Source organism: Equus caballus, chromosome 26 (assembly GCF_041296265.1).
Source record: "Equus caballus isolate H_3958 breed thoroughbred chromosome 26, TB-T2T, whole genome shotgun sequence".
NCBI classification, from domain to species: Eukaryota; Metazoa; Chordata; class Mammalia; order Perissodactyla; family Equidae; genus Equus; species Equus caballus.
Window position 1 is genome coordinate 10,877,546 of NC_091709.1, and position 9,326 is coordinate 10,886,871.

At 38.0% G+C, this 9,326-nt stretch overlaps 1 long non-coding RNA gene across 1 annotated transcript; it reads right to left on the minus strand.

Moving 5' to 3' along the window:
* Positions 1 to 5,286: 5,286 nt before the first annotated feature.
* On the minus strand, positions 5,287 to 8,972 carry LOC111770844 (uncharacterized). The gene is made up of 3 exons (XR_002804282.2): positions 8,838 to 8,972; positions 7,614 to 7,735; positions 5,287 to 5,410 (listed from the first exon to the last, which is right to left on the minus strand). It is a non-coding gene; the product is annotated as an uncharacterized lncRNA (long non-coding RNA).
* Between the last annotated feature and the right edge of the window lie 354 nt (positions 8,973 to 9,326).

Here is a 9,326-nt window from a genome sequence, read left to right on the forward strand (position 1 = left end):
ACAAATACTGTTTAAAGATAGACTTTAGGGTAATTTAGCCATTATAAAAGTATTAATAGAAAGTATATGAAATAGAAGAAAATCAAGACAAGTTAGAAAATTACTCAGAACCTGCTGATTACAATTTTAATATTGTAGCCTTGGCTTTGTAACTTCAGCATCTGGCATATAGTTAGTAGTCAATAAATGGTGGTGGTTTACTAAAAATTAATTATTGAATGGGAGGTTCAGCTCAGGGAAACCAAGAATGATGCTGAATATCCTTAACCAAATGTCTCATTTATCAATTATTGCCTAATCAACCACTCCAAGATTTAAAACAAACCCCCTTTTCTTGTCTTCTTATTCTGTCGGAGCCATTTGTACTGTCGTCAGATGAACGGCTTTCTGCAACCATCTGGAGTTGGATGCGCAGGCTGGTTGGTCTAAGGGGCTCCTGCTGGGACGGTTCATGTGCTCCTGGTGGCCTTATCTTCCAGCAGCCTGGCTGTGTCAGTCTGCAGCGCTGCCATAACAGAGTGCCACAGACTGGGCAACTTAAACGACACAAATTTATTGTCTCACAGTTCTGGAGGCTGGAAGTCCAAGATCAAGATGCTGGCAAGTCTGGTTTCTTCTGAGGCCTCTCGCCTTGGCTTATAGATGGCCACCTTCTTGCTGTGTCCTCATATTTCTTTCCTCTGTGCATGTGTACCCCTAGTGTCTATTTTTATGTCTCCAGATCTCCTCTTCTTATAAGGACACCAGTCAGACTGCACAAGGGCCCACCTAGAAACCTACTACCTTTTAAAAGCCCACCTCCAAATACAATCACACTCTGCGGGACTGGAGTCAGGACTCCAACATACGAACCGAGGCGGTGGGGGCCACTGTTGAGCGCATAACACTAGCCAAAGCTTCCTCAGTGATGATACTGCTTTCCCAGAGAACAAGCTGCCCCATCCTCTAGGGCTGGGCTTAGACTCCACACACTTCTGCCACATTCTACTATTCAAAGCAAAACGCAAGACAAGCCTAGATGCAAGGATGGGGGAAATATAAGTGATGGCATAAAGGCTGCGCATTGGGAAAACTCACTCCAGCCATCTTTGCAAATGATTGCTAATGGAAATACTAATGAAAATACTTATTTCAAGAGAAACTTGGAGGACCTTCTGTATAACATAGTCATGAAGAAAAATAAATTTCTTTAGAGGTGATAGTTAAACTGAGTAATAGCAAGGAAATATGTTCTCAGGACGTCCTCACTTCTTACTCGACCTTAGGAACTGTGCTGAGTTCTTAACTTGCACCACTAAACATAATCTTCACAACGATGCTTGGAGATAAGTGCTATTATTAACTCTACCTTATAAATAGAGAAAGTAAGCTTTGTTGTGATTAAGCAACTTACTATTCATATTCTTAGGATTGTTAATTTATAAACTGAACTATTAGATAATTGATCAAGATCACTATATCTGGGAGCTATATAGCATCAATTTCAAGGGTTCCAATAATAGAGGACATTATTTTTGATATCTGCAAAGTTCACATAAAACAGTCAATACAGATTACACCATGATTAATAACACTTTACTTATTCTACCTTGCATTTATCATCTCTTATTTTAAGGAGAGAATTTATCTTCATGTTTCTAGGGTCTTTTTTTAAAGAGACAGTCAGTTTTTAGGTTCAATCTCCATAGAATTTGCAATATTATATATTGTAGTTATTTCTTTTAACACAAAAGTGAATTTGAAATGTAACTTATTCTGAGTCAAGCAGTGATTCTGTGTGCAAAAATACACCTTTTTTTTTTCCTGAAGAAGATTCGCCCTGAGCTAACATCTGCGCCAATCTTCCTCTATTTTCTCTGTGGATCATGGCCACAGCATGGTCGCTGATGAATGGTGTAGAGTCTGTGCCTGCCTGGCAACCAAACCTGGGCTGCCAAAGTGGAGTCCACCGAACTTAACCTTTAGTCCATGGGGCTGGCCCCAAATGCATACCTTTTCTTAAGGATACTTTATATTTTGAACATAAAACTCTTGCTAAAGGAATGGTATTGAAGAAACAGTATTGTCAAAAATTTTATTACATAGTAACATCAATTCAAAGTTGAAAATTAACTTATTTAAGGAAATGTGCATAAAGGCTATAAAATCATAGGATGATACAGAGTAGAACAATCTTAAAATAAAATCTCAATTAATTTAAACAATAAGATAGCATTTTTTATGTATCAAACCAGCAAAATATTTGAGAAGGATCTCACTAAATGCTGACGAGTGTGATACGATACTACAAATGTAAATGGATAAGCTGCTTTAGAGAGCGTTTGCCAGCGCCTAGCAGAAAGTGTGTGACACTGCAGTGACACAACTGGAACATGTTCCTAAGGAGATAAAATAAAGCAAACAACAAACACTGAAGCTCAAAGACGCACACACACTCCTTTTTCACAGGATGGCTATCCATTTATGATTCTTATTAGTAAAAAAAAGTCTTCAGCTTTCAATAATAAGATATTGTTTAAGTGAGTTATGTTAGAGCAATTATTTTTTCAATGAAGAGTTTAAATAACAGGACAATTACCTTGGTCCTGAAATTGAAAGAAAAACAGTATGATATTGTATATGTCAATTAGAACAGGCTCTGCTGCGGTCTCATAACCAACTGTCTCCAGACCTGGTGTTCTCAGCGCAACAAATAGTGCATTTTTACTTATGCTACAGGTAGAACTGCAGGACAGCACGGGGACTTTGATATTTCCACCCGAGGCTCAGGTAACAGGCTTCATTCAACTGCATCCTCCCACCAGGTCTGCACCCCCGGGAGGGAAGCATGAGGATTGAGCAATAGCTTTGTAAATTTGCACCAGAAAGTGGCACACATCATTTCCCCTCTCACGCCATTGGCCAAGGGCCACGGCCACACCTCTTCAAAGCAGGTACTGCAGATGAGCAGTGTGCCCAGAGCGCGGCAGACGGAGAGAAACTGGATGCTGTGTGCACAACTTCACTAACCACCACACACACACACAGCGATCACAGCTAAGGAAAGAAAAAGAAAATAACATCCTCAGAAAACAAAGGGAGAGAAAATCTTGAAAAGTGAAGCTAGTGAATGGACTTCAGCTAATGTATTTATTGCCTATCTACTTTTTCATACTTTCTATAATCAAATATATTTTCTTCATAATGAATTCAAAAAATGAACACTTCACCTCCATTTTTTGTTAATACTTCTTCAATAAGTGAGTTATCAATTCTCTATTAAACGTAGTATGTTTATTAAGAAAAAAATTATGTATTTTTCCAAAGCAAGGATGTCTAGAAAAATATCAGCGATTATAAACGTTTTTATTATTATGAACACATTAAAAGCTGGAAAGTCTTATCAATTTTTCTCCAGCTGTATTTGTCCAGGACAAACGTCAGCTTGATTAATGTACTGAACATCTATTGTAATTTATTGCACAGCTCTGAAGACTAGAGCTGAGTAAGCTGACAAATTAGGAATAAAGTTTCACGAGAAGACTATTAGTACAAATTATACTGGTACCAGTCACTGCACATCAATGTTTTAAGAAAGAAAATAGTTAAACTTTTTTTGGATAAAGTCTGAAAAACTGTTTTATATCGTGATGGGCTGAAGACTATTCCTGCTTTGAAACAGAAATAACAATGACAGCTCACTAGTGTTATTAGCCAAAGAACCTACTCCTGGAATCCAATCTAAGTTGCATATTTTACTCATGTATACACAGCTAAGGTTTGCAACTGATTTCTAACTCATTATCCTGGAACCTGCATGTACTCACACAGTTCTTCAGAATCGTGCTCCCTTTCTGAATTTGCCTAAAGTATAAAATCTTATATATGAATACAAAAATAAGAAAATCGCAAACTTTATCCTGAGAAACAATTCAGATTATTTCAGTGATTTACAGAACTATAGAAGATTCATTTTGGAAGAAAGCTTAGAAGTATTGCATTTCAGTGGATTATACATTTTTTCCCTGCAATTTCTTGCTTCAAAGGAAACTGTGACAGGAAGCCGAAACTTTAAGACACTAAATGAAATTATTACGGTAGAAGTAGAGTGAGAAAGTTTGTCCTCCTTCCTCCTTCCTTGTCTCGTTCTCTCTCTCAGTACGGTTTTTTATTATTTATTTATTTTTTAAAATTTTTTTTGGTGAGGAAGATTGGCCTGAGCTAACATCTGTTGCCAATCTTCCTCTTTTTTTTTCCCTCAAAGTCCCAGTACTGGGACTATACCACACCATATATAGATACTGGGACTATAGGATACTGTATATATAGTTGTATATCCTAGTTGTAAGTGGTTCTAGCTCTTCTGCGTGTGACACTGCTACAGCATGGCCTGATGAGCTGTGTGTACGTGCGTGCCCAGGATCCAAACTGATGAACTCCAGGCCACCGAAGTGGATCACGTGAACTTCACTGCTCAGCCATGGGCCCAACCCTGGTTTTCAATTTTTTAAGTTTTTATTATTTGCTTATTTTACTTTTGTCTTTTTAAATTCTGTTTTTAGAAGGGGAAAGAATTTTTTTCATTTTCTTAATAGAGGTAACATTGTTTTGTAACATTCTATAAATTTCAGGTGTACATCATATCTTGAGTCCTGTGTAGATTACATCATGTTCACCACCCAAAGACTCATTACCATCCATCACCACACACACGTGCCCCGTCAGCATGGTTTTTAAAATACAGAATTCTAGTTCAACAGAAGAGATACTTGACAATGGGAAACCAACTCTTTGTGCTTGCTCAATAACAACATTTTTAAATAATTTTGTCATGTTCAAAACAACTCAGAGTTCCTCTCTCCTTTTCTTTCTTTTTCTTTTTTTTTTTTTTTAACACTATATGCCCATCTTTGAAGAATGAGAACATTGGATTCCAAATAGGGTGTCCTCATTAGGTTAAGTTAAGTCTGGCCTTTGCACTGTGCTAGAACTCATAGGAATTTTATGACCTATTGTTAGAGATTCTATATCTCAAGGCAGTGTGGCAAATACTGCCTTTGTCTGTCCGTATATATTCTCTCTTCTTTCCTGCTCACAGAAGCCCATTACTACTATTGTGTCCATCCTCTGCAAGGCCATGAGCTCAAGAATGGTGATCCTATTTCCAGCGCCAGGGATGAATCATGATTGGTTCAGTCCAATTATCTTGGTCTTGTTCCTTTCAGCAGTGGATATTTTATATATTGTCATGTGACCAAGTCCTGGTCAACGCAACCTGAGAAAAACTCCACTGATAAACTTTTATGGGAAATTTTTTTTATTATAAGAGACATGTACAGGAGCATAGTCTGTCTTCTTTTCTGAATAATGTTATGTCCACATGTGATTCTGGAGCTGCTGCAGCCATTTTGTCACCATGAAGAGAGACATACTGTAAAAGAGAGAAATGTTGTGTTTATTTCATGTCCTTGTAAGTAACAGAAATAGAGGCTTAAACAAATTTAAAGTTTTACTTTTCTCAGTCAACAAAAAGTCTGAAAGTTGGTGTTTGCTGGCTTTGGGGTAGCAGCTACAAAGATATTAAGAAAAAGATTTCTTGAATTACCCTGGCCTTTCCCTATAAGTACAGGATGGCTGTACAGTCCCAGCCAACATGTCTATGCCACAACAGTCAAAAGAGGAAAGAGGATGAAGAGGAGGCACGGTGACTGCATGAGAAGACAGAGCATTTTTCCACAGGAGCACTGTGCCTGGGAACAGGGTCTGGGGAAGGGAATTTTGTCTTTCCAGCATCTATAATGGAAGAAAGCAAGGAATGGTGCTTGAGATGGATGCTGAGTGAGCTCTCTGCTCCATCTGCCATACTCACCTATGGAAGACACCGGGAAAGACAGAAAAACCTGGACTCTTGATTATGTTATTGGTCCACTGAACAAACCAACACAGGACAGTAGTTTCCAGGCTTCGTATTATATGAGAAAATGAAGGTCTTTACTATTTAAAATATTTGTACTTTGGAATTGTTTTGTTTTCACTTGAAAATATCTTAATTAACAGTCACATAAACATCATCCGAAATGAATCCTAAAGTCATATGTCAATAAAGGTCAAAATGATGAAATTTTTTTTAACTCAGAAGGAATAAACTAAATAGACCTAAAAGTTTTGTGTCGTAATTTTCAACACTTTGTCTTGTTCTTAACTTTTAGGGAAACTGATTAGTCATTGGTGCACAGCCAGCCCTCGCAGACTTTATTTAACGCCTGTCTTCTACCATTCGAACATAGTCCTCCTGAGAGCATTTACCTTTTCTGCTTTGTTCTTTGCTGTGCAGACAATGTCTTTCATACGGTACCTACTAAATCAATGTCTCTTGAAAAAAATAAGTACTTTTTTCCACTTAGTTGGATTTTTGGCAAATGTGCTTAAAAAACAATTCAAGACTTTCTCAATTAAGACAGCCTTTACTATCATGATTTCTACTACTTCGGAGGTCAGTGGTGTGGAAAAAAAGAAAAAAACTTGTTTGCAGATGTTGAGTAGTTGAGGTGTTTCATGAAATTAATTTTGTTTAAATAAATATGCTCTGAATAATTTAATCTTTACATGAAGGAAAAGGAGTCATCCTCTTTCTTTTATATTTGTCATTGATCTAGGAGTTAATGAGATCTTCAGATCAATGTTCTCTGCATTTATAAACGGAGGTCACAGAATCTCAGGTAGGTCATTTAATCCAATCTCTTTCTCTTAATCAACTTCTTATTAATTCAGAGAGACTGCATATACAAACAGACAATGGTCAGATCACATAAAAATATAACTCTGACGCACAGGCTGCAGCAGCCTGCCCAGGTAATGACCTCCTTATCTGCAGTAAACAACTGGAAGCCGGCCTGCTCAGAGCTGTCTATAGTGACACTGCAGGAAGCTAAACAAGCACTTCTGGAACAACTGGCCCAGAGTAGGCAGGACTTGATTAATAACTGACAGCTTCCCCAACTTTTGTCCCTGCTTCCAATTTAGGACCAACCCGAGAAAGCCAAATATGCAGCTCAAACCAATCACATAGGATGCCCGCTTCCAGTTAGTCCACCTACAGCTTCACCAGGAAGACAGCCTCCAATCAGGGCTCACCCAGAGCCTCCCTTCTCACTATAAAGCTTTCCCACTCTGACTGCTCTTGAGTCTCTGCCAAATGCACATAATCCTGGCTGACTGCTTTGCTACGGCAAGCTCAGAATGAATAGCCTTTGCATTTCTCATTTGATTTTTTTTGTTTATTTCTACAACATACATTGTCAAATATACTTCAGCAAACCAAATTTCCATGAAAATACATAGAGTCTGTGTTGGATTTCCTTAAAAAAAATTCATAACATGATTCAATAAAGATGATCATTAGAAAGTGATGCATAGACCAGATTGGCGAAAGGAGCGTTAGTTTAATTAAAAAATAAAAGTCATCTTTATAGGATCTCCTGATCTATTTTAAATATATTTATGTATTAGAAAATAGATCACTTTAATATCTTCCTGAAGTAATGTTTTAAATATATATATAACCAAATAGATTTAGGGTCAATACCAATTAATCAATCTGAAGCATTCTGAATCACCTTTCAAAAACTACTTACCTCAAATTTCAATGTATGAAGGAACTTATGAAACATTTTTTGATGGCTTGGTCTCCGAACACAATAGAAGAAATATAGCTGTCATTCTAGATTGTTTCACTGGCTTATAGGAATTAACGTTTCTTAAAAAGAAAATATGGACACCCTTGTGTCAAATTTGAAAAGTCTCAGATATAATCTCCCTCTCATTGTTCTTCACATGTTTAAATATAAATACACAGAACATGACAAAATTAAAGTATCATGAATGATTAAACCTATTTTTCCAGGAGAATATTCCTAGATAAACTACAATTGCTCATTCTTGCTAATCTTTCAGTTGATGTTTTCTTTTAACATGTAAATTCCACGTAAAGATGTGACATTTAGTAAGGAAACAGTGATTTCATTTTTAATCATAATAGGAGCCATAATCATAAAATGATAGTAATAATATATCATCTTGATAATTTTTGAAGAAAAAATATAATTTTCAAAATCTGAATACAATTATGGGGACTTTGCTTCTCCGAAGATATTGTGATTGATTTTCCCTTCTCCTCAGGGTTTGTCTTAGATCACAGACGTTGCTTATTGCTGCCGGAAAAGCTTGGAAACAAAGATGTCACAATCTTTGATCCATGAAATAAGAATACAAGACATAAAAATCAGAAGAGGGCGTTTTAAGGGAGGATAATAAATCCAGTAAACCCCCAGGGGAGAACGCACAGACAGACACCTCTCCCTAAGTGGGACTGCAGAAGATTCCACTATTAGAGACACTTTCTTTGGACCATGAGGACATTTGGGTCAGATTGCTGAACAGCCCTAAGAGGGTCAAACTCTCCCACATTAAAACGATAGTATTTTAACAGCTTTAAAATAATTTGAGGAGTTGTTCAACGTGTATAAAGTTTCAGTTATGCAAGGTAAGTTCTAGAAATCTGCTGTACAACATTATGCTTCTAGTTAACAATACGGCACTGTACAGGTAAAACATTGTGAAGAAAGCAGATATGGTATCTGTTCCTATCACAATAAAAACAACTGGGACGTTAAGAAGCAGCTGCAGGCCAGAGCAGTCTTCCCGAATCCGCCTTTCACCGCCCCAGCTCACGTCCCGGGGAAGGCCACACGGCACGCAGCAGCACAACGGCCCAGGAAAGTGGAAGGCACCGATTTTCAAGCAGGAATTTTGCTCCCCCTCTATTTTCCCACGTGCTTCTTAAAGTATAATCCCAACACCTTTGAGAATAACTGGAACGAAACATTTCGCTCAGAGCAGAGGGAGGGCGGGCAAGCAGAAAGGAAGGACACCAGGCGACCCCGCACCGCGGCCAGAGAGAGCTTTCTCCGCGCCTGCGCGCCGGTCACTCGTAACACGCGGCCAGGGCTGCGCGCGGCCCGGCTCTGCGCGCCCCGGGAGGGCAGCAGCGTCCTCTGGGAAAGGTCAGCCTGCGGTGAATAATGAATACCCAGTTTCTCCTTAAAAAGTACACAACGTTTCAGTCGCAAAGTTCAGATCATGAAATAAACATACACTTAAATAATACAACAGACAGGGGTTAGAATAGCATTTTTTACCCCGATTTTAGATATTCTAGTACAGTGATACCTCCAAACACAGGAAATTCAAATAAGAAATAGGAAATATATTGCTGCTATTTTGAAAATGTAAATTTATGGCACTGATTTTAGACGAAATTTAGATTAGAAATATATATTGGAAGTTCT